The sequence below is a fragment of the Pleurodeles waltl genome, chromosome 3_1, assembly GCF_031143425.1.
Source record: "Pleurodeles waltl isolate 20211129_DDA chromosome 3_1, aPleWal1.hap1.20221129, whole genome shotgun sequence".
NCBI classification, from domain to species: Eukaryota; Metazoa; Chordata; class Amphibia; order Caudata; family Salamandridae; genus Pleurodeles; species Pleurodeles waltl.
The window spans coordinates 826816002-826841591 of record NC_090440.1 but is presented as its reverse complement, the minus strand read 5'-3'; the positions used below and the strand labels follow the sequence as shown (position 1 = coordinate 826841591).

Here is a 25590-nt window from a genome sequence, read left to right as displayed (position 1 = left end):
TAGTTGAGAGAAAGTTTGTGTCAAGCCCCAGCTTTATGTATGTCTGATTACACAAAAACGTTCCTGTTGTTTTGTCATGAGCATGATGAATGTTCTTTGTCTGTCTTGACACAGACACATGGTGGTGTCAATCGTCCAGTAGCATATTTTTCAGTTACTTTGGATCCCATTGCAGCAGCCTTACCAGGATGCTTACGAGCAGTTTCAGCAGTTGAGCAGAGTATAAGTCAAAGTGAAAATATTGTGTTGGGTTATCCTCTGACAGTAATGGTACCTCATTCAATAGAAAGTCTATTGACACAATCAAAGACACAATACCTATCTAATGCAAGATTGACACGTTATGAGACAGTGATTCTTGGGGCATCAAATGTGACAATAAAGAGGTGAGCAGTGCTTAACCCGGCAACATTGTTACCAGATGAGAGAGATCGATCCAGACAAAATAGATGATATTGAGCATGATTGTTTAGAAGTGACAGAATTATGCACAAAACCAATAGATGATATTAAAGATACTTGTCTGGACGACAATGATCAAATTATCTTTGTTGATGGTTCCTGTCTAAGACACAACAGAGGTGCATTAAGAGCAGACTATGCACTGTGCACAGTTACTGGCATACTAGAAGCTTCATGGCTCAAAGGAGTGATTTCCGCTCAGGTTACAGAATTGGTGGCTCTTACTAGAGCATGCCAACTATCAGACCAGATGAAAGTAACGATCTACACTGACAGCCAGTATGGATTCGGTATTGAACACGATTTTGGGCAAATTTGGTCACAGAGAGGTTTTCTAACGTCATCGGGCTCACCTGTAAGGAATGGTGAAAGGATACACGAATTACTTCAAGCTGTAAAAAAAACTGAGAAAATTGCCATGGTTAAATGCAGTGCACACCAGAAAGGACAAGATTATGTAACTTAGGGAAATGCTTATGCGGAATAGGTTGCAAAAGTTTGTGCCTTAAATGGTATTTCATTCAAAGGGAATTGGGAATTCATGTCTGAAAATGAAGTGTATACAAATCTCACAATGCAAATTGTTGACACCTTAGAAGAGTTGAAAGCCATACAGAACAATGTTCCAGAAGAAGAGCGTAGCGATTGGGTAAAACTTCATTGCATTCCAAGAGAAGATGACAGTTGGGTGATGTAAGGAAATGCCTCCTTGGCATGGTTGCCCCCTGACTTTTTGCCTTTGCTGATGCTATGTTTACAATTGAAAGTGTGCTGAGGCCTGCTAACCAGGCCCCAGCACCAGTGTTCTTTCCCTAACCTGTACTTTTGTATCCACAATTGGCAGACCCTGGCATCCAGATAAGTCCCTTGTAACTGGTACTTCTAGTACCAAGGGCCCTGATGCCAAGGAAGGTCTCTAAGGGCTGCAGCATGTCTTATGCCACCCTGGAGACCTCTCACTCAGCACAGACACACTGCTTGCCAGCTTGTGTGTGCTAGTGAGGACAAAACGAGTAAGTCGACATGGCACTCCCCTCAGGGTGCCATGCCAGCCTCTCACTGCCTATGCAGTATAGGTAAGACACCCCTCTAGCAGGCCTTACAGCCCTAAGGCAGGGTGCACTATACCATAGGTGAGGGTACCAGTGCATGAGCATGGTACCCCTACAGTGTCTAAACAAAACCTTAGACATTGTAAGTGCAGGGTAGCCATAAGAGTATATGGTCTGGGAGTCTGTCAAACACGAACTCCACAGCACCATAATGGCTACACTGAAAACTGGGAAGTTTGGTATCAAACTTCTCAGCACAATAAATGCACACTGATGCCAGTGTACATTTTATTGTAAAATACACCACAGAGGGCACCTTAGAGGTGCCCCCTGAAACTTAACCGACTGTCTGTGTAGGCTGACTAGTTCCAGCAGCCTGCCACACTAGAGACATGTTGCTGGCCCCATGGGGAGAGTGCCTTTGTCACTCTGAGGCCAGTAACAAAGCCTGCACTGGGTGGAGATGCTAACACCTCCCCCAGGCAGGAGCTGTAACACCTGGCGGTGAGCCTCAAAGGCTCACCCCTTTGTCACAGCCCAGCAGGGCACTCCAGCTTAGTGGAGTTGCCCGCCCCCTCCGGCCACGGCCCCCACTTTTGGCGGCAAGGCTGGAGGGAACAAAGAAAGCAACAAGGAGGAGTCACTGGCCAGTCAGGACAGCCCCTAAGGTGTCCTGAGCTGAAGTGACTCTAACTTTTAGAAATCCTCCATCTTGAAGATGGAGGATTCCCCCAATAGGGTTAGGATTGTGACCCCCTCCCCTTGGGAGGAGGCACAAAGAGGGTGTACCCACCCTCAGGGCTAGTAGCCATTGGCTACTAACCCCCCAGACCTAAACACGCCCTTAAATTTAGTATTTAAGGGCTACCCTGAACCCTAGAAAATTAGATTCCTGCAACTACAAGAAGAAGGACTGCCTAGCTGAAAACCCCTGCAGAGGAAGACCAGAAGACGACAACTGCCTTGGCTCCAGAAACTCACCGGCCTGTCTTCTGCCTTCCAAAGATCCTGCTCCAGCGACGCCTTCCAAAGGGACCAGCGACCTCGACATTCTCTGAGGACTGCCCCTGCTTCGAAAAGACAAGAAACTCCCGAGGACAGCGGACCTGCTCCAAGAAAGGCTGCAACTTTGTTTCCAGCAGCCTTGAAAGAACCCTGCAAGCTCCCCGCAAGAAGCGTGAAACTTGCAACACTGCACCCGGCGACCCCGACTCGGCTGGTGGAGATCCAACACCTCAGGAGGGACCCCAGGACTACTCTGATACTGTGAGTACCAAAACCTGTCCCCCCTGAGCCCCCACAGCGCCGCCTGCAGAGGGAATCCCGAGGCTTCCCCTGACCGCGACTCTTTGAATCCAAAGTCCCGACGCCTGGGAGAGACCCTGCACCCGCAGCCCCCAGGACCTGAAGGACCGGACTTTCACTGGAGAAGTGACCCCCAGGAGTCCCTCTCCCTTGCCCAAGTGGAGGTTTCCCCGAGGAATCCCCCCCTTGCCTGCCTGCAGCGCTGAAGAGATCCCGAGATCTCTCATAGACTAACATTGCGAACCCGACGCTTGTTTCTACACTGCACCCGGCCGCCCCCGCGCTGCTGAGGGTGAAATTTCTGTGTGGGCTTGTGTCCCCCCCGGTGCCCTACAAAACCCCCCTGGTCTGCCCTCCGAAGACGCGGGTACTTACCTGCAAGCAGACCGGAACCGGGGCACCCCCTTCTCTCCATTCTAGCCTATGTGTTTTGGGCACCACTTTGAACTCTGCACCTGACCGGCCCTGAGCTGCTGGTGTGGTGACTTTGGGGTTGCTCTGAACCCCCAACGGTGGGTTACCTTGGACCAAGAACTGAACCCTGTAAGTGTCTTACTTACCTGGTAAAACTAACAAAAACTTACCTCCCCCAGGAACTGTGAAAATTGCACTGTGTCCACTTTTAAAACAGCTATTTGTCAATAACTTGAAAAGTATACATGCAATTTTTATGATTTAAAGTTCCTAAAGTACTTACCTGCAATACCTTTCGAATGAGATATTACATGTAGAATTTGAACCTGTGGTTCTTAAAATAAACTAAGAAAATATATTTTTCTATACAAAAACCTATTGGCTGGATTTGTCTCTGAGTGTGTGTACCTCATTTATTGTCTATGTGTATGTACAACAAATGCTTAACACTACTCCTTGGATAAGCCTACTGCTCGACCACACTACCACAAAATAGAGCATTAGTATTATCTATTTTTACCACTATTTTACCTCTAAGGGGAACCCTTGGACTCTGTGCATGCTATTCCTTACTTTGAAATAGCACATACAGAGCCAACTTCCTACATTGGTGGATCAGCGGTGGGATACAAGACTTTGCATTTGCTGGACTACTCAGCCAATACCTGATCACACGACAAATTCCAAAATTGTCATTAGAAATTGATTTTTGCAATTTGAAAAGTTTTCTAAATTCTTAAAAGACCTGCTAGGGCCTTGTGTTAGATCCTGTTTAGCATTTCTTTTAGAGTTTAAAAGTTTGTAAAAGTTTGAATTAGATTCTAGAACCAGTTGTAGATTCTTAAAAAGTATTCCAACTTTTAGAAGCAAAATGTCTAGCACAGATGTGGCTGTGGTGGAACTCGACACCACACCTTACCTCCATCTTAAGATGAGGGAGCTAAGGTCACTCTGTAAAATAAAGAAAATAACAATGGGCCCCAAACCTACCAAAATACAGCTCCAGGAGCTTTTGTCAGAGTTTGAAAAGGCCAACCCCTCTGAGGGTGGCAACTCAGAGGAAGAGGATAGTGACTTGGAGGACAATTCCCCCCTACCAGTCCTATCTAGGGAGAACAGGGTCCCTCAAACCCTGACTCCAAAAATAATAGTCAGAGATTCTGGTTCCCTCACAGGAGAGACCAACACCTCTGAAATCACTGAGGATAACCCCAGTGAAGAGGACATCCAGTTAGCCAGGATGGCCAAAAGATTGGCTTTGGAAAGACAGATCCTAGCCATAGAGAGGGAAAGACAAGAGATGGGCCTAGGACCCATCAATGGTGGCAGCAACATAAATAGGGTCAGAGATTCTCCTGACATGTTGAAAATCCCTAAAGGGATTGTAACTAAATATGAAGATGGTCATGACATCACCAAATGGTTCACAGCTTTTGAGAGGGCTTGTGTAACCAGAAAAGTGACAGATCTCACTGGGGTGCTCTCCTTTGGGAAATGTTCACAGGAAAGTGTAGGGATAGACTCCTCACACTCTCTGGACAAGATGCAGAATCTTATGACCTCATGAAGGGTACCCTGATTGAGGGCTTTGGATTCTCCACTGAGGAGTATAGGATTAGATTCAGGGGGGCTCAAAAATCCTCGAGCCAGACCTGGGTTGACTTTGTAGACTACTCAGTGAAAACACTAGATGGTTGGATTCAAGGCAGTGGTGTAAGTAATTATGATGGGCTGTACAATTTATTTGTGAAAGAACACCTATTGAGTAATTGTTTCAATGATAAACTGCATCAGCATCTGGTAGACCTAGGACCAATTTCTCCCCAAGAATTGGGAAAGAAGGCGGACCATTGGGTCAAGACAAGGGTGTCCAAGACTTCAACAGGGGGTGACCAAAAGAAAGGGGTCACAAAGACTCCCCAGGGGAAGGGTGATGAGACAACCAAAACTAAAAATAGTAAAGAGTCTTCTACAGGCCCCCAAAAACCTGCACAGGAGGGTGGGCCCAGAGCCTCTTCACAAAACAATGGGTACAAGGGTAAAAACTTTGATCCCAAAAAGGCCTGGTGTCATAGCTGTAAGCAGCATGGACACCAAACTGGAGACAAGGCCTGTCCCAAGAAAGGTTCCACTCCAAACTCCCATCCAGGTAACACTGGTATGGCTAGTCTCCAAGTGGGATCAACAGTGTGCCCAGAGCAAATCAGGGTCCACACTGAAGCTACTCTAGTTTCTGAGGGTGGGGTGGATTTAGCCACACTAGCTGTCTGGCCGCCTAACATGCAAAAATACAGACAGCAACTCTTAATTAATGGGACTAGAATAGAGGGCCTGAGGGATACAGGTGCCAGTGTTACCATGGTGACAGAGAAACTGGTTTCCCCTGGCCAATACCTGACTGGAAAAACTTACACAGTCACCAACGCTGACAATCAGAGAAAAGTACATCCCATGGCAATGGTTACTTTAGAATGGGGAGGGGTCAATGGCCTGAAACAGGTGGTGGTCTCCTCAAATATCCCAGTGGACTGTCTGCTTGGAAATGACCTGGAGTCCTCAGCATGGGCTGAGGTAGAACTAAAAACCCATGCAGCAATGCTGGGTATCCCTGAACTGGTGTGTGTGAAAACAAGAGCACAATGCAAGGCACAGGGTGAACAAGTAGAGCTGGAGTCTGGAAGAATGGCCCAGCCTACCAAGAGAACAGGAAAGTCAGTTGGGAAACCAACTGCAACACAGCAAAAGAAAGGGAACCTCTCTTCTCAGGAAGAAGTTCTGCCCTCTGAGGGAACTGAGCCTTTGGAGCTTGAACCTTATCAGGTTGAGCTCTTAGGCCCAGGGGGACCCTCAAGGGAGGAGCTGTGTAAGGGACAAGAAACCTGTCCCTCTCTTGAAGGCCTTAGGCAGCAAGCTGCTGAAGAGTCCAAAGGCAAGAAAAATGGAACACATAGGGTCTATTGGGAAGATGGACTCCTGTACACTGAGGCCAGAGACCCCAAACCTGGTGCCACTAGGAGAGTGGTAGTGCCTCAGCTGTTCAGAGAGTTCATCCTAACATTGGCCCATGACATTCCCCTTGCTGGACATTTGGGACAAACCAAGACGTGGGAGAGGTTAGTCAACCACTTCTACTGGCCCAATATGTCCAACATGGTTAAGGAGTTTTGCCTCTCCTGCCCCACCTGTCAAGCCAGTGGTAAGACAGGTGGGCACCCAAAGGCCCCCCTCATTCCACTTCCAGTGGTGGGGGTTCCCTTTGAAAGAGTGGGTGTGGACATAGTTGGTCCACTGGAACCTCCCACAGCCTCAGGAAATATGTATATCCTGGTAGTAGTGGATCATGCTACCAGGTATCCTGAAGCTATTCCCCTTAGGTCGACTACTGCCCCTGCAGTAGCCAAGGCCCTCATTGGTATCTTTACCAGAGTAGGTTTCCCTAAGGAGGTGGTGTCTGACAGAGGTGCCAACTTCATGTCAGCCTACCTGAAACATATGTGGAATGAGTGTGGAGTGACTTATAAATTCACTACACCATACCATCCACAAACTAATGGCTTAGTTGAGAGATTCAACAAGACATTAAAAGGCATGATCATGGGGCTCCCAGAAAAGCTCAAAAGGAGATGGGACGTCCTCTTGCCATGTCTGCTTTTCGCTTACAGAGAGGTGCCACAGAAGGGAGTAGGATTCTCACCCTTTGAACTTCTGTTTGGTCATCCTGTAAGGGGACCACTTGCTCTTGTTAAAGAAGGCTGGGAGAGACCTCTTCATGAGCCTAAACAAGACATAGTGGACTATGTACTTGGCCTTCGCTCTAGAATGGCAGAGTACATGGAAAAGGCAACCAAAAACCTTGAGGCCAGCCAACAGCTCCAGAAGTTTTGGTATGACCAAAAGGCTGCACTGGTTGAGTTCCAACCAGGGCAGAAAGTCTGGGTTCTGGAGCCTGTGGCTCCCAGGGCACTCCAGGACAAATGGAGTGGCCCTTACCCAGTACTAGAAAGGAAGAGTCAGGTCACCTACCTGGTGGACCTGGGCACAAGCAGGAGCCCCAAGAGGGTGATCCATGTGAACCGCCTTAAGCTCTTCCATGACAGGGCTGATGTGAATCTGTTGATGGTAACAGATGAGGATCAGGAGGCAGAGAGTGAACCTCTCCCTGATCTTCTGTCATCAGACCCAAAAGATGGCACAGTAGATGGAGTGATCTACTCAGACACCCTCTCTGGCCAACAGCAAGCTGATTGTAGGAGAGTCCTACAACAGTTTCCTGAACTCTTCTCCTTAACCCCTGGTCAGACACACCTGTGTACCCATGATGTGGACACAGGAGACAGCATGCCTGTCAAGAACAAAATCTTTAGACAATCTGACCATGTTAAGGAAAGCATCAAGGTGGAAGTCCACAAGATGCTGGAATTGGGGGTAATTGAGCGCTCTGACAGCCCCTGGGCTAGCCCAGTGGTCTTAGTCCCCAAACCTCACACCAAAGATGGAAAGAAAGAGATGAGGTTTTGTGTGGACTACAGAGGGCTCAATTCTGTCACCAAGACAGATGCTCATCCAATTCCAAGAGCTGATGAGCTCATAGACAAATTAGGTGCTGCCAAATTCCTAAGTACCTTTGACTTGACAGCAGGGTACTGGCAAATAAAAATGGCACCTGGAGCAAAAGAGAAAACAGCATTCTCCACACCTGATGGGCATTATCAGTTTACTGTTATGCCCTTTGGTTTAAAGAATGCCTCTGCCACCTTCCAAAGGTTGGTGAATCAAGTCCTTGCTGGCTTGGAGTCCTTTAGCACAGCTTATCTTGATGATATTGCTGTCTTTAGCTCCACCTGGCAGGATCAGCTGGTCCACCTGAAGAAGGTTTTGAAGGCTCTGCAATCTGCAGGCCTCTCTATCAAGGCATCCAAATGCCAGATAGGGCAGGGAACTGTGGTTTACTTGGGCCACCTTGTAGGTGGAGGCCAAGTTCAGCCACTCCAACCCAAGATCCAGACTATTCTGGACTGGGTAGCTCCAAAAACCCAGACTCAAGTCAGGGCATTCCTTGGCTTGACTGGGTATTACAGGAGGTTTGTGAAGGGATATGGATCCATTGTGACAGCCCTCACTGAACTCACCTCCAAGAAAATGCCCAAGAAAGTGAACTGGACTGTGGAATGCCAACAGGCCTTTGACACCCTGAAACAAGCAATGTGCTCAGCACCAGTTCTAAAAGCTCCAGATTATTCTAAGCAGTTCATTGTGCAGACAGATGCCTCTGAACATGGGATAGGGGCAGTTTTGTCCCAAACAAATGATGATGGCCTTGACCAGCCTGTTGCTTTCATTAGCAGGAGGTTACTCCCCAGGGAGCAGCGTTGGAGTGCCATTGAGAGGGAGGCCTTTGCTGTGGTTTGGTCCCTGAAGAAGCTGAGACCATACCTCTTTGGGACTCACTTCCTAGTTCAAACTGACCACAGACCTCTCAAATGGCTGATGCAAATGAAAGGTGAAAATCCTAAACTGTTGAGGTGGTCCATCTCCCTACAGGGAATGGACTTTATAGTGGAACACAGACCTGGGACTGCCCATGCCAATGCAGGTGGCCTTTCCAGGTTCTTCCACTTAGAAAATGAAGACTCTCTTGGGAAAGGTTAGTCTCATCCTCTTTCGTTTGGGGGGGGGTTGTGTAAGGAAATGCCTCCTTGGCATGGTTGCCCCCTGACTTTTTGCCTTTGCTGATGCTATGTTTACAATTGAAAGTGTGCTGAGGCCTGCTAACCAGGCCCCAGCACCAGTGTTCTTTCCCTAACCTGTACTTTTGTATCCACAATTGGCAGACCCTGGCATCCAGATAAGTCCCTTGTAACTGGTACTTCTAGTACCAAGGGCCCTGATGCCAAGGAAGGTCTCTAAGGGCTGCAGCATGTCTTATGCCACCCTGGAGACCTCTCACTCAGCACAGACACACTGCTTGCCAGCTTGTGTGTGCTAGTGAGGACAAAACGAGTAAGTCGACATGGCACTCCCCTCAGGGTGCCATGCCAGCCTCTCACTGCCTATGCAGTATAGGTAAGACACCCCTCTAGCAGGCCTTACAGCCCTAAGGCAGGGTGCACTATACCATAGGTGAGGGTACCAGTGCATGAGCATGGTACCCCTACAGTGTCTAAACAAAACCTTAGACATTGTAAGTGCAGGGTAGCCATAAGAGTATATGGTCTGGGAGTCTGTCAAACACGAACTCCACAGCACCATAATGGCTACACTGAAAACTGGGAAGTTTGGTATCAAACTTCTCAGCACAATAAATGCACACTGATGCCAGTGTACATTTTATTGTAAAATACACCACAGAGGGCACCTTAGAGGTGCCCCCTGAAACTTAACCGACTGTCTGTGTAGGCTGACTAGTTCCAGCAGCCTGCCACACTAGAGACATGTTGCTGGCCCCATGGGGAGAGTGCCTTTGTCACTCTGAGGCCAGTAACAAAGCCTGCACTGGGTGGAGATGCTAACACCTCCCCCAGGCAGGAGCTGTAACACCTGGCGGTGAGCCTCAAAGGCTCACCCCTTTGTCACAGCCCAGCAGGGCACTCCAGCTTAGTGGAGTTGCCCGCCCCCTCCGGCCACGGCCCCCACTTTTGGCGGCAAGGCTGGAGGGAACAAAGAAAGCAACAAGGAGGAGTCACTGGCCAGTCAGGACAGCCCCTACGGTGTCCTGAGCTGAAGTGACTCTAACTTTTAGAAATCCTCCATCTTGCAGATGGAGGATTCCCCCAATAGGGTTAGGATTGTGACCCCCTCCCCTTGGGAGGAGGCACAAAGAGGGTGTACCCACCCTCAGGGCTAGTAGCCATTGGCTACTAACCCCCCAGACCTAAACACGCCCTTAAATTTAGTATTTAAGGGCTACCCTGAACCCTAGAAAATTAGATTCCTGCAACTACAAGAAGAAGGACTGCCTAGCTGAAAACCCCTGCAGAGGAAGACCAGAAGACGACAACTGCCTTGGCTCCAGAAACTCACCGGCCTGTCTTCTGCCTTCCAAAGATCCTGCTCCAGCGACGCCTTCCAAAGGGACCAGCGACCTCGACATTCTCTGAGGACTGCCCCTGCTTCGAAAAGACAAGAAACTCCCGAGGACAGCGGACCTGCTCCAAGAAAGGCTGCAACTTTGTTTCCAGCAGCCTTGAAAGAACCCTGCAAGCTCCCCGCAAGAAGCGTGAAACTTGCAACACTGCACCCGGCGACCCCGACTCGGCTGGTGGAGATCCAACACCTCAGGAGGGACCCCAGGACTACTCTGATACTGTGAGTACCAAAACCTGTCCCCCTGAGCCCCCACAGCGCCGCCTGCAGAGGGAATCCCGAGGCTTCCCCTGACCGCGACTCTTTGAATCCAAAGTCCCGACGCCTGGGAGAGACCCTGCACCCGCAGCCCCCAGGACCTGAAGGACCGGACTTTCACTGGAGAAGTGACCCCCAGGAGTCCCTCTCCCTTGCCCAAGTGGAGGTTTCCCCGAGGAATCCCCCCCTTGCCTGCCTGCAGCGCTGAAGAGATCCCGAGATCTCTCATAGACTAACATTGCGAACCCGATGCTTGTTTCTACACTGCACCCGGCCGCCCCCGCGCTGCTGAGGGTGAAATTTCTGTGTGGGCTTGTGTCCCCCCCGGTGCCCTACAAAACCCCCCTGGTCTGCCCTCCGAAGACGCGGGTACTTACCTGCAAGCAGACCGGAACCGGGGCACCCCCTTCTCTCCATTCTAGCCTATGTGTTTTGGGCACCACTTTGAACTCTGCACCTGACCGGCCCTGAGCTGCTGGTGTGGTGACTTTGGGGTTGCTCTGAACCCCCAACGGTGGGTTACCTTGGACCAAGAACTGAACCCTGTAAGTGTCTTACTTACCTGGTAAAACTAACAAAAACTTACCTCCCCCAGGAACTGTGAAAATTGCACTGTGTCCACTTTTAAAACAGCTATTTGTCAATAACTTGAAAAGTATACATGCAATTTTTATGATTTAAAGTTCCTAAAGTACTTACCTGCAATACCTTTCGAATGAGATATTACATGTAGAATTTGAACCTGTGGTTCTTAAAATAAACTAAGAAAATATATTTTTCTATACAAAAACCTATTGGCTGGATTTGTCTCTGAGTGTGTGTACCTCATTTATTGTCTATGTGTATGTACAACAAATGCTTAACACTACTCCTTGGATAAGCCTACTGCTCGACCACACTACCACAAAATAGAGCATTAGTATTATCTATTTTTACCACTATTTTACCTCTAAGGGGAACCCTTGGACTCTGTGCATGCTATTCCTTACTTTGAAATAGCACATACAGAGCCAACTTCCTACAGGTGACAAAAGAAGGAAAAGTGGTTTTATCAAACAGTCTGTTGACACAAATGGCCAGATATGATCATGGTCAGGCACACATAGGGAGAGATGCGATAATAAGGTGTTTCAAACAGTTCTGGTATAACCCAAATTTTAGGCAAGTTGCTGAACTGGTTTGCCATAGGTGTATTGTCTACCAACAAATTAATGTAGGCAAAGGAACAGTTGTCAACATGGGACACATAGGCATGGCAGGAGGTCCATTCAGCAGAATGAAAATGGATTTTATTGAGATGCCTGCATCTGCTGGTTTGAAATATGTGTTGGTGATTGTGTGCATTTTTAGTCACTGGATTGAGGCATATCCAACAAGAAGAAATGATAGCCTTACAGTAGCTAAATTACTTTTGAGAGAACTAATTCCACGTTTTGGTTTCCTGGTCTCTTTAGAATCAGATAGAGGAAGCCACTTCAATAACGAAGTGATAAAATGACTTTTTTCAGCATTAAGCATTCAGCAGAATATCGCCCAGAAGCATCAGGACTTGTAGAGCAAATGAATGGAACTTTAAAGTCTCGATTGGCAAAAGTGTGTGCGTCAATTAATTTAAAGTGACCAGATGCTTTACCACTAGTTCTAATATCAATGAGAGGTACTCCTGATAAGAAGACTGGGTTGTCCCCTCATGAGATATTAATGGGGAGAGCAATGAGATTGCCAGCGATACCTGCAAATGCACTTGTGAACATTACAGATGACATGGTGCTAGATTATTCAAAAGCCTGGCTGGTGTGGTTCGGTCTTTTTCTCATCAGGTGGAAGCAACAACAGCGCAACAAATACAAGGTCAAAGCTACAGCTTGAGAGCTGGTGGTTATACGGAAGCATGTGAAGAAGTCTTGTCTGGAGCCATGGTGGCAGGGGCCTTTCCAAGTCATTCTCACAACAACAACAGCTGTGAAGTGTGCAGGTTTACCGAACTGGGTGCACGCCAGCCACACGAGAAAGGTGAACAACCCAACAGAACAAGAAGAAGAGCTGTTGAGGTTACCAATAGCTGCCAACATTACAAGTAAAGAGCAAGAAAGTGAAGAGCAGAATACTGAGAATGATAGAGATGTACCTACTCCTATAAAAGATTAAAAAGAACAAGGCCCAGAAGAGACTGAACAATCTACAAACGGAGTAGAAGAGGAGTTGGTTCATGAAGAAAGAGAAATATCGGTCAAAGGGAAATTCTGATCAGAGGAGGGTGTCCTCAGATGACACTGATCAGAAACAGTTGGCTGAGAGAAGATCTGCTCAGAGGAGGGTGTCCTCAGTAGCAGGTGGTCTGACATACCAAACCGAACAAAGGACTGACCCCATTGGGAAAGGAATTGAGGGTAGTCGTGCCCAAGTGCATTATACTCTTCCTGAACCAGTTGCGGGAACGTTGGAAGAAAAAGGTTCAAAGTCAAGTGAAGACTCAATGCTGAGAAAGTTGTTAACGAAGAAGACATTACATGGAGACAATTGGCCTGAGAAAAATTCAAAAGGTGGAAGAATTAATGTAGTACCACCAATTCAGGAGGAAAAATAGTTGAATGAAGGAGATAACAGTAGTGGAGGAGAAGGCAAAAGCAGTAAAAGACCGAAAGGAAAAAGAGTTGCAAGCAAGTGATATTCTGGTCCAGAATGGGCATATATAACTACAAATGAATGGCAAGAAGAATTTTTGAGTTATTGTTTTGATAGAGACACTGAAAATTGTTATTCTGGCACATGAAGATTATGAGAATTAATTTGGGAAGAAAAAGTTGAAAATTATCTGAAAGTCGTGCTTAAAAGAGTCATTAATAACTGAAATTGACAAATGTAACAGAACTTGACAAGCTGCTATACCGGAATTGACAAAAAGAGACTGTACTGAGTGAAGGAATTATTGAACAAAAAAAAAGAAAAAAATTTAGGAGGGATTTTTTAAATATTGTTTAATTTATTTTTCACATTTTTGGAAACTTTTAGCTTTTTTTGTTTTTAGAGACCATGGGAAACTTTCTTAACCAAAACGGTAGAATTAGCTGTTGTAAAAGTTTAGGTATTGGATTGGCGGTAGCGAGTGTGTTAATGTGTTCATTGTTATTTGTAGGAGTTATTGTTAATGAGACGAATGGAGCCAACCATACTGCAAAGATTGATAATTCTTTGGATACAACCATTACATCACTAACTAAAGACAGGTTGAGAATAAATGTCAAATACTTACATGAAGAGAAAGAGCTTTCCTCTAATGTTTTCTATTGCTTATTGCGTGAGTATGTTGAGGTGATGGATGCAAAAGATTGTTATGTTTGCACACAGATTCCGACTTCAGTGGAAGAAGGAACTACTTACCATAGTTTGGCTTTCACTTATGCTATAAGCTGCAGTCTTTTACTAACTCGCTTTTATAACCAAGAATATATTCAGTATTTCTATTCAAATTATGACATGGTATTTTCATTTGTATCTGTCATTGGTTATTTGAATAGAATAGCCAAAGATAATAACAGTTATTATGAGAGATTTCTTTCAGCCTACTTTAACTTTTGGCACTGCATTCACTCATCTTAACATTTTAACATGTTTACTAACACCTGTAGAAAATACATTTTTGGATAACACAGAAGATAGAAGGAGAGAAATAAAGGCAAGGATGGATAAGGGAATGATTAGTCGAAGACCTGGGATTGATTATGCTTATACTGATATTACTAAACAGGGAAAACTAACACTGGATGTTGAATACGTGGGAAAACTTTGTATATATACTGTAGGCCATGGTGTAAGAATGATAGTGTTTGTTGGGAAGAGTGAGTGTAGACATGTGTTTATGTTCAGGAGTAAATGGGATTTGACTATGAATGGAGAGGATCCACCAGCGCTTGGTATGTACTGTATTTGTGGAAGAAATGCATATTACTGTCTTCCTAGTGGATGGTATGGAATATGTTATTTGGGACTAGTCTTTCCAAAAATGTATCAGTTGGAAGAGTTGAATAAATTTCCCGAGACAATGAAAATTCAATGAGACACAAGAGAGAAACAATTTCTAGCATTGTGGGAGACACTTTTGGAGCTATAATTCCTTCAGTAGGAGTAGTTATGTATTCTATCAAGATACAGAAGTTAAGTAATGCAGTGTGTGGCACTCCACTCACGAAAACACGTAATATTTATAAGTAGTTTTAGAGAAACAATCAATTTTAATACAAGTTTAAATTGTCCAAACTAAACCAAACATAAATTAAGAATCCACAACAATTAGAAATCCGTCCGTGGTAATACAATTTCAGCCAACACGTGTTTCGTCATGGGAAATTCCTTTTTTAAATCCCGAACGACTTCTTCAGGGCTACAAATTATAAACATATTGATAAAAATTAGGAACCAAAATGCTCGAACTTAATGGTTGAACAATATATAAAAAGAACCCAAATTCAAACCAAATGTGGAAGTCTCATGTAAAAGAGACCCTATTGTAATAAGTCACTTGAATATTAGTTGAACCACAAGGTGAGAAACCCAGATCGAAATACACTAAAGAGCTCCCCCAGAAAGCACACTCAAATCTTATACCTTACCAACCTCCATCAAAACTGCTTCAAATAGTGGCAACATGCACCTCCAATTTAGTGCCAAAACACCCTTGTATCTACACATTTCTTTATAAACCTCTTAATAATACCTCTTATTTAGACAATTCCTGGATAGTCCATTATTTGTTATCCGTTATTTGATATAATGTTGTGTATGTTTCTCATTACATGGCGAACTATCCCGATCTATCACATAAGCAAAAAGCCAGAAAGACATGATGTAATTAGATTGCATCCAATACAAAAAGAGAATATCAACATGCCATGAACACTCATTCGCAAAAGTGAATTTCACCGTGCCCCCATGTAAGGTACCTGCCATCCAGCATCCAGAAGTAGTAGTGTATATTCAATATTGTTGTACATTCATCCTTTATATTAAACTGTGAAGAAATCGAAAAATAATCCCTAAATGACAAATGTATAAAAAAACAGAGCTCTGGTTAATGTTCCTGGACACACACAATTTGCCATGGAAACCGAAGGCCACCCCAAATGCTCACCTAAAATTTGTAGTGTCTTTTCAAAGCGGCGTTGTCCAGTATACGAGAATGCCGAAGCGCGAGTACGCGTCTCTACTGTGTCCCGCGGCCCGACCCGGAAGTTAAATACACTTCCGGGGCAACCATAAGACGTTACCCTGCAAAATAGAAAACGGACTGCTCCCTATGCGAGTGCGCGTCTCTACTGTATCACGTGACCCGACCGGGAAGTTAGATACACTTCCGGGACAACCATAAAAAGCTCCCATGAAAATAGAAAGCAGACTATTCTCTATTGCTATTCGATCGGACTATATCGCACTATACTTGGTCCCATATATATATTCGTATACTTAAATAAGGGCCCAACTAAAGGAACAAACAGGCTTCAATCAATCGACAGTATAAAGGAGAAAACCTCTAACATCAACCAATCACAAAAAAACATAAATCTATATCGCAAAAAAGTACATATAGATAGATTCCACCGGAGACCAAAGAGTAGATGATATTGATCTAAATTCATATGGGTTTGAGTTGAAACTAAACCCAACGGCATACTAGACAATTGTCCCTTGTGATAACATGGAAACTATGTAGGAGAATTTTGGTTCATAACTGTGTGGTAAAGCTTCCATGGACGAGGATAGATTCACGTACAATCAGAGTATATCAAGTATATTAGCAATGCAACAACAATGACAAACAGACAACAATTAAAGAAAATTACAAATTTCAATCGCCCAAAAAGAACTCCAATTCCCTATCGGAATTGAGACCTGATTCAACAGCCCTCAACCTCATGATCCAAAGTGCCACTTATTTGCATAAGGCTAGTTCTCTATTACCACCCCTAGGGTCTTTGGGGACATGTTCCAGTCCAAAAAATACAAAACTCTTGTGTGCAGTTTGTGAGTTACAGTCAACAATGTGAGCTACTATGGAGTATCTTACGTCATTATTCTTAAGTGCTCGAACATGTTCTCCAATTCTGGTCTTAAGTTGATGTATTGCACTCCCCACATAAATCTTAGTACATTTACAACGTATTATGTACACAACATAAGTAGTATTACAATTGATCAATGAGCTGATGTTAAATTGTCTACCTCCCTCAGAAAATTCGCTGATGTTATGGCACGCCCAACGGCATACTCCACAACAACCACATTTGAAAAAACCAACTGATTTCGTAGAAAGCCATGTTTTATTGAAAGAACTAGTAGTAAAACTGGGACATAAAATACTGTTCAAATTTCTACCTCGCCGATATGTTGTTGGTACTCTTTCGGGTAATAAATCTTTTGTAGATTCATCTTGTAGCAATATGTTCCAATGTTTAGTCATAGATTTTTCTAAGATTAAAGACACATCATTAAAATTTGTTATGAATCGAACCTTATTAGATTTGTCCATCATCTCCCTATGGTCTCTAGTTTTCAAAGTATCACTTCTTTCCAGCCGTTTGGCTCTAAACTGTGCCTTCTTCACTATCTTATTCGAATAGCTACGTGCTAGAAATCTCCTACCCATGTCATCAACCTGTTGTAAGAACTCCTCATCCAAACTACAATTACGTCTGGCTCTCACCAGTTCTGCAAAGGGAATAGAAGCTATTTGGTGTCTAGGGTGTGAGCTATCAGCATGCAGAATAGAATTACAAGCCGTAGCTTTACGGAAAAGTCTACTCTAAATTCTGCCATTCGCAACAAATATCTCCACATCCAAAAATTCAATGCTCACTGAGCTGTAATGATATGTAAATTTAACATTCATAGCATTCGAATTTAGAAAACTGCAAAATTCAACCAATTTCTGTTCTCCACCAGTCCAGATTAAAAAACAGTCATCTATATATCGTCCCCAAAACAATATATGTGTTTGCCATTGAGCAGACATTGGGCCCCAAATCCATTCATGTTCGAACCATCCCATGAAGAGATTCGCATAGGAGGGGGAGAATTTGGAGCCCATCGCCACACCTTGTTTTTGTAAAAACCAGTCTTTATTGAACAGAAAGAAATTGTTGGTAAGAACAATATTGATCATTTCAATTAGCATAGCAGTGTGTTCCCAGAGACTTGCTGATCTTTTGTGAAGGAAAAACCTAATAGCTTCCTGTCCCAACTCGTGATTGATACAAGTGTATAAGGATAGCACATCCAATGTCACTAATAACATATTACTTTCCCACTCAACATCATTCAATATACTTAATATATGTGTGGTATCTTTGATGAAAGAGGGTAAATTGTATACCATCGGTTGCAAAAAACAATCTACAAATTCGGAAAGTCTCTCGGTATGACCTGAAATACCTGACACAATTGGCCTACCAGGTGGAAAAGGCAGACCCTTATGTACCTTAGGTAAAGTGTAAAGACATGGATATCTAGGTTGCTCCACCCTCAAATAGAGATATTCATCTTTACTGAGCAGTCCCTTGTCCATCCAGGTAAGTAACCTCTTATTGATCGTATGGGTAAGATTAGGAATAGGATTCCCAAGAATTCTCTCATAGCATGTTGTATCATTCAATTGCGATAGAATCTCACTATCATAATCACTCCTGTTCATAAGAACAACGTTCCCTCCTTTGTCCGCTTGCCTGATAATAATCTCCTTGTCTTGTTTGAGTAATTTGAGTGCACCTAGTTCTTCAGGATTCAAATTCTTTGTGAATTGTCTATAATTATTCTTCGCTAGGTATTTATCATAATCTTGACAAACCAACTCAAAAAACCTGTCAAAGGAGTTCAAGCTCCAAGATCTCGGAATCCAACATGATTTCTTCTTCAATCCACTAGGAGTACTTTTGTCGGATTCAACTTCTAAGTCTTGTAGCACTCTTGACAGAATATCTGGATCTTGGTCTTTTTCAGCTAAAGATAGAATCAGTGCTGTATCATGCACTTCTTCAATAGACAAAGTACTCAAAGAAGATGTAGCCAGAACTGGTATAGAGCTCTCTATTGGGTGCTGATGAAAATGCTTTTTTAGTTTAAGCTTACGAATAAATTTGAATAAATCAATCTTAGATCTACAAGGGTCTCCAAAAGACTTTGGACAGAAGTTAAGTCCCCTAGCCAGAAGACTCCTGGCTCCTGCAGTTAACTCAAATTTAGAAAGATTAATGACACTAATGGATGATGATTCATCCAAGCCTATATTCTCTTGTCCCGGGACCTCGGGCAACAAAGGAACAGGAGGTAAAAGCAAAAGATCGAGATGGAGTTACAACGAGGTCCCGGGACAAGAGAATATAGGCTTGGATGAATCATCATCCATTAGTGTCATTAATCTTTCTAAATTTGAGTCTCAATCTCAGCCTGCAGTTTAATCACTTTCCTTTCAGCGTTAGTAATTAGTATTTCCATAAGTTTCATTGAGCTGGCTGTAAGCTCTTTGTCCCAAAGAGCCAGTAGGTCTGCGTCAAGGTCATCATATGTGGGGAAAATCTGGGATCTCAACCCACAAAAGATGCGGTTTAATTTCAAATATTGTTTTAGTGTTGCCCCATCCCACCACTTAGATAATTCACTTTTCTTCAATCTTTTTAATCTAATAAATTTACTTCTTAGACCTTCATTTTGTACATGCAAACTGTTGCGAAACGTGTTTTGGAATGTAACCCCCTTGGCTATGCTATCAAATAATTCCTCCGCTAGTTTTGTTCTATCCATGGCAGTATCTAAGTGTTAAGGCTCGGAGCCAATCAGCCACCCTAAAGAAAACTGTAATCTAGGGGCAACAGAGGAACAGGAGGTAAAAGCAAAAGATCGAGATGGAGTTACAACGAGGTCCCGGGACAAGAGAATATAGGCTTGGATGAATCATCATCCATTAGTGTCATTAATCTTTCTAAATTTGAGTTAACTGCAGGAGCCAGGAGTCTTCTGGCTAGAGGACTTAACTTCTGTCCAAAGTCTTTTGGAGACCCTTGTAGATCTAAGATTGATTTATTCAAATTTATTCGTAAGCTTAAACTAAAAAAGCATTTTCATCAGCACCCAATAGAGAGCTCTATACCAGTTCTGGCTACATCTTCTTTGAGTACTTTGTCTATTGAAGAAGTGCATGATACAGCACTGATTCTATCTTTAGCTGAAAAAGACCAAGATCCAGATATTCTGTCAAGAGTGCTACAAGACTTAGAAGTTGAATCCGACAAAAGTACTCCTAGTGGATTGAAGAAGAAATCATGTTGGATTCCGAGATCTTGGAGCTTGAACTCCTTTGACAGGTTTTTTGAGTTGGTTTGTCAAGATTATGATAAATACCTAGCGAAGAATAATTATAGACAATTCACAAAGAATTTGAATCCTGAAGAACTAGGTGCACTCAAATTACTCAAACAAGACAAGGAGATTATTATCAGGCAAGCGGACAAATGAGGGAACGTTGTTCTTATGAACAAGAGTGATTATGATAGTGAGATTCTATCGCAATTGAATGATACAACATGCTATGAGAGAATTCTTGGGAATCCTATTCCTAATCTTACCCATACGATCAATAAGAGGTTACTTACCTGGATGGACAAGGGACTGCTCAGTAAAGATGAATATCTCTATTTGAGGGTGGACCAACCTAGATATCCATGTCTTTACACTTTACCTAAGGTACATAAGGGTCTGCCTTTTCCACCTGGTAGGCCAATTGTGTCAGGTATTTCAGGTCCTACCGAGAGACTTTCTCAATTTGTAGATTGTTTTTTGCAACCAATGGTATACAATTTACCCTCTTTCATCAAAGATACCACACATATATTAAGTATATTGAATGATGTTGAGTGGGAAAGTAATATGTTATTATTTACATTGGATGTGGTATCCTTATACACTTGTATCAATCACGAGTTGGGACAGGAAGCTATTAGGTTTTTCCTTCACAAAAGATCAGCAAGTCTCTGGGAACACACTGCTATGCTAATTGAAATGATCAATATTGTTCTTACCAACAATTTCTTTCTGTTCAATAAAGACTGTTTTTTTACAAAAACAAGGTGTGGCGATGGGCTCCAAATTCTCCCCCTCCTATGCGAATCTCTTCATGGGATGGTTCGAACATAAATGGATTTGGGGCCCAATGTCTGCTCAATGCCAAACACATATATTGTTTTGGGGACGATATATAGATGACTGTTTTTTAATCTGGACTGCTGGAGAACAGAAATTGGTTGAATTTTGCAGTTTTCTAAATTCGAATGCTATGAATGTTAAATTTACATATCATTACAGCTCAGTGAGCATTGAATTTTTGGATGTGGAGATATTTGTTGCGAATGGTAGAATTCAGAGTAGACTTTTCCGTAAAGCTACGGCTTGTAATTCTATTCTGCATGCTGATAGCTCACACCCTAGACACCAAATAGCTTCTATTCCCTTTGCAGAACTGGTGAGAGCCAGACGTAATTGTAGTTTGGATGAGGAGTTCTTACAACAGGTTGATGACATGGGTAGGAGATTTCTAGCACGTGGCTATTCGAATAAGATAGTGAAGAAGGCACAGTTTAGAGCCAAACGGCTGGAAAGAAGTGATACTTTGAAAACTAGAGACCATAGGGAGATGATGGACAAATCTAATAAGGTTCGATTCATAACAAATTTTATTGATGCGTCTTTAATCTTAGAAAAATTTATGACTAAACATTGGAACATATTGCTACAAGATAAATCTACAAAAGATTTATTACCCGAAAGAGTACCAACAACATATCGGCGAGGTAGAAATTTGAAGAGTATTTTATGTCCCAGTTTTACTACTAGTTCTTTCAATAAAACATGGCTTTCTACGAAATCAGTTGTTTTTTTCAAATGTGGTTGTTGTAGAGTATGCCGTTGGGCGTGCCATAACATCAGCGAATTTTCTGAGGGAGGTAGACAATTTAACATCAGCTCATTGATCAATTGTAATACTACTTATTTTGTGTACATAATACATTGTAAATGTACTAAGATTTATGTGGGGAGTACAATACATCAACTTAAGACCAGAATTGGAGAACATGTTCGAGCACTTAAGAATAATGACGTAAGATACCCCATAGTAGCTCACATTGTGGACTGTAACTCACAAACTGCACACAAGAGTTTTGTATTTTTGGGACTGGAACATGTCCCCAAAGACCCTAGGGGTGGTAATAGAGAACTAGCCTTACGCAAAAAAGAGGCACTTTGGATCATGAGGTTGAGGGCTGTTGAATCAGGTCTTAATTCCGATAGGGAATTGGAGTTCTTTTTGGGCAATTGAAATCTGTAATTTTCTTTAATTGTTATCTGTTTGTCATTGTTGTTGCATTGCTAAAATACTTGATATACTCTGATTGTACGTGAATCTATCCTCGTCCATGGAGACTTTACCACACAGTTATGAACCAAAATTCTCCAACATAGTTTCCCTGTTATCACAAGGGACAATTGTCTAGTATGCCGTTGGGTTTGGTTTCAACTCAAACCCATATGAGTCTCGGGTGGAATCTATCTGTATGTACTTTTTTGCGATATAGATTTATGTTTTTTTGTGATTGGTTGATGTTAGAGGTTTTCTCCTTTATACTGTTGATTGATTGAAGCCTGTTTGTTCCTTTAGTTGGGCCCTTATTTAAGTATACAAATATATATATGGGACCAAGTATAGTGCGATATAGTCCAATCGAATAGCAATAGAGAATAGTCTGCTTTCTATTTTCATGGGAGCTTTTTATGGTTGTCCCGGAAGTGTATCTAACTTCCGGGTCGGGTCACGTGATACAGTAGAGACGCGCACTCGCATAGGGAGTAGTCCGTTTTCTATTTTGCAGGGTAACGTCTTATGGTTGCCCCGGAAGTGTATTTAACTTCCGGGTCGGGCCGCGGGACACAGTAGAGACGCGTACTCGCGCTTCGGCGTTCTCGTATACTGGAAAACGCCGCTTTGAAAAGACACTACAAATTTTAGGTGAGCATTTGGGGGTGGCCTTCGGTTTCCATGGCAAATTGTGTGTGTCCAGGAACATTAACCAGAGCTCTGTTTTTTTATACATTTGTCATTTAGGGATTATTTGTTGATTTCTTCACAGTTTAATATAAAGGATGAATGTACAACAATATTGAATATACAATACTACTTCTGGATGCTTGACGGCAGGTACCTTACATGGGGGTACAGTGAAATTCACTTTTGCGAATGAGTGTTCATCGCATGTTGATATTCTCTTTTTGTATTGGATGCAATCTAATTACATCATGTCTTTCTGGCTTTTTGTTTATGTGATAGATCGGGATAGTTCGCCATGTAATGAGAAACATACACAACATTATATCAAATAACGGATAACAAATAATGGACTATCCAGGAATTGTCTAAATAAGAGGTATTATTAAGATGTTTATAAAGAAATGTGTAGATACAAGGGTGTTTTGGCACTAAATTGGAGGTGCATGTTGCCACTATTTGAAGCAGTTTTGATGGAGGTTGGTAGGGTATAAGATTTGAGTGTGCTTTCTGGGGGAGCATTTTAGTGTATTTCGATCTGGGTTTCTCACCTTGTGGTTCAACTAATATTCAAGTGACTTATTACAATAGGGTCTCTTTTACATGAGACTTCCACATTTGGTTTGAATTTGGGTTCTTTTTTTATATTGTTCAACCATTAAGTTCGAGCATTTTGGTTCCTAATTTTTATCAATATGTTTATAATTTGTAGCCCTGAAGAAGTCGTTCGGGATTTAAAAAAGGAATTTCCCATGACGAAACACGTGTTGGCTGAAATTGTATTACCACGGACGGATTTCTAATTGTTGTGGATTCTTAATTTATGTTTGGTTTAGTTTGGACAATTTAAACTTGTATTAAAATTGATTGTTTCTCTAAAACTACTTATAAATATTACGTGTTTTCGTGAGTGGAGTGCCACACACTGCATTACTTGATTGTTTGGTTTCATGAACCTTGAAGGGATGGGTGTTCTCCCTTGTGTAGGCACCCCTCATTTTTTGTCTTAATTTGTGCGATTTAGGATCCTGTTCGCCTATTTAACCCTAACATTTCACCCCATTAGCTAGATTACAAGATACAGAAGTTGTCTACAATAGTGGATAACATGTTGACGAGTTATTCTGGAGCTATCATTCTTCTATATACTGAGTTGGCTGCTACAAGAGCTATGACACTTCAGAACCGCATTGGGTTAGACATTCTTTTGGTAAAAGAGGGTGGAGTTTGTAAATTGCTTGTTTTAAGTCATTGCTGTGCATTTGTTCCTGATAATTTAGGAGAAGTTAAGGAGTTGATTAAAAACGTAACAAAGAAGATTTAAAAGAACTAACTGAAACTACACTTTGGGAAAAAGCAGGCAAGGGAATTGGAGCTGTAGAAAATTGGTTTGGCAATTTGGGAAAAGGTATTATATTAACAATAATAAAATTGGGTCAATATAGTATTTTGTTTAATTGGAATCTGGGGAATATATAAATTGATAAAATGTTTGGAAAGGAGAAGACTTGAAAAGAATCGGAGAGGATCAACTAAAGATCCAACCCTCTGTATATGCCCTGCACCCAGGCTCTGCATTTGTGGAATCTGTGTCTGTACAGGCTCTCTTTGAATCATACCCAATCCTTGTTGACCAAGAGATAACACTAAATTAGTAGTCGTCCTTATGACCTGAGCCTCTGGCTGTATTTCAGGAATGTTTATTTCCAACTGATGTCTATTGTTCAGTGAATCATTAAAACTACTCTGCATCTGAACTCTTTCATTGTTCAGGGTATCCCGTGATATCTCTGATGTGGATGGTGCAGTAGGAATCGTATTACTAATTCCACTCCCACTTGATCCACTCTCACCGGAACTCTGATTCGTGTTTGGTGGAGGCTAAGTCTCTAAAATCTCAGAAACTATTTAATCTTCACCTATCTCATTGTCATCATTAAACATGACTCGTTTCAAGTCTCAAGTTTTGTTCTTTAGTCACTGAAGAACTCTTTTACTCTTTCTTTCCATCTTTTGACTTATCCTCATCCTCTTTTGTCCTTGCAGGAAATAATCTGATTTCCTGTGTTGTGCTACTCTCCTCCTCTTCTGCTCTTCATCCCATCTAGCCTCCGCTTGCGTCGTATCTACTCTCCTCATTCTTTTTTCAAATTTCAGTGCTTGTTGCTGTCTCGCTACAATCGCTAGGACTTCATACTTTTCTGGCCTTAGTGGAGGTTTTAAACTGTACATATTCATCCTCAGATTCTCCCAAATTCTAAAATTAAATGTTCCATTTTCTGGAAAAGCTAAGCAACCTTCTTTCCTTGTAGTCTTAACCCAATGTTTCAACCAAAGACATGCTCCAGCATCTTTCTCCTCAACTACAATATATGCCGGAGTATTTTCTGGCAGGCAAATATCTCCTTCGAGTGCCGGAATATATTCATCACCTCTCAGTGCACTTCTCAAAGCCTTGAAAAACTTAATTTTCAACTGACTTTTGTTCAAACCGGATGTCCACAACAAAAATTATTATTTACAAACTAAGTTAAACCTAACAAAGCAAATAGTGAAATCTGTTCAAAAACAACCAATCAGAAAAAGTGACCACGATCCCACAATTCTCTTTGACCCTCTCACCTTCCAATCGCGTTACTTTATTATCGGACTGATTGACAAATCTGTGCGCAACCCTTCTCACTAATCAACCAATCCCAGCATGGCACCACTTACGTCACACTAACACACACACCCCATCTCAGCAACGTCAGTGAGATGCTGACAAAGTCTATCGTTCCGATTTCTTTCACAACTTACACATTAAATCAACGCAATATTAATTTGCAAGCAAAACTTAAAACCAAAATAAGAAAACAAATTTGCCCATTTACTACAGGTAGGGTAATTCAACCACTTCAGGAACCTTCCAAAGTAACCTTCAGCTACTGCGTA

The 25590-nt window shown here is 42.7% G+C and overlaps 1 protein-coding gene across 3 annotated transcripts in view; it reads left to right on the top strand.

Annotated features, from left to right (window-relative positions):
* Positions 1-25590, top strand: part of PLEKHA7 (pleckstrin homology domain containing A7) — a 1012616-nt gene that overhangs the window by 167484 nt on the left and 819542 nt on the right. The window lies entirely within an intron of this gene.